This window comes from Sinocyclocheilus grahami, unplaced genomic scaffold, assembly GCF_001515645.1.
Source record: "Sinocyclocheilus grahami isolate Dianchi unplaced genomic scaffold, SAMN03320097.WGS_v1.1 scaffold121.1, whole genome shotgun sequence".
In the NCBI taxonomy this organism is placed as follows: Eukaryota; Metazoa; Chordata; class Actinopteri; order Cypriniformes; family Cyprinidae; genus Sinocyclocheilus; species Sinocyclocheilus grahami.
In genome coordinates, this window is record NW_015505300.1 from 643,686 (window position 1) to 644,701 (window position 1,016).

The 1,016-nt window shown below is 40.5% G+C and overlaps 1 pseudogene; it reads left to right on the top strand.

Moving 5' to 3' along the window:
• LOC107589826 (phosphatidylinositol 5-phosphate 4-kinase type-2 alpha-like) overlaps positions 1-1,016 on the top strand; it is a 28,926-nt pseudogene that overhangs the window by 22,973 nt on the left and 4,937 nt on the right.

A 1,016-nucleotide genomic window follows, 5' to 3' on the forward strand; every position in this document is an offset into this window, starting at 1 on the left:
ACAAATCCAAAAAAACTCTGCATTTATGATACTGTATGTCACTGACATTTTTTGTTTCATGGCTGAGTAATCTGAAAGTTTCAATTTACACATGTTGCTCCTGATGAACTTTAACACTTTGTCCCAATGTGAATAACAGACCAAGGAGCTTCCAACTTACAAAGACAATGACTTCATCAGTGACGGCCAGAAAATCTACATAGATGAGGAGAACAAGAAAATGTTCTTGGAAAAACTGAAGAATGACGTAGAGGTCTGTGTACATTACGTCTGTTTGCTTTATCCATTATGTGCTTTACTACCGTTGTGCTATCCATTTGCTCTGTTTAATGTAATTGGCTCATTAAACTCTTATCTAAACACTCATTCGTCCTAATCACCACTCTGTGTCATTAAACTGTCTAATTAAAAAGACAATGAATGTTTCATGCTTAAGCCCTTGAACAATGTGTTTCCAGTTCCTGGCCCAGCTGAAGCTGATGGACTACAGTCTGCTGGTGGGGATCCATGATGTGGAGCGAGGGGAGCAGGAACAGCCTGAGGAGGAGAGTGAAGACAATGACGCTGGGGAGGAGGAGGGGACGGAGAGCGATGGAGGGGCCACTGGCTCCCCACCAGACAGCCCCAGTAACACACTAGACAGCAATAGACCTCTGGGCCCGGGAGAGTTTGACCCCGTCATTGATGTATATGCCATCAAGAGCCATGAAAGTGAGTCGTTTTACAGCTAGAACTAAATTAACTGGTGTTGCTTGATGGTTGTAGGGTGTTAGGTGGTTAATTATTGGCCCACTAAATCTTTTATGATTTTCTTGTCCCTAGATATAGTTTGAGAGCCATTTTCAATGTATTTTTTGCCTGTTTTATCGTCCACCAGACAAAAATTGTTAGATCACTTAGAAAAGTACACCTTTCTTCAATAAGCCAAGTGATTTGAGATGTCATTTCTGTAGCACAAATAATACTGAACAAGAAACACATTGAATTTTTATATTTGTAGAAAAACCATCATACAT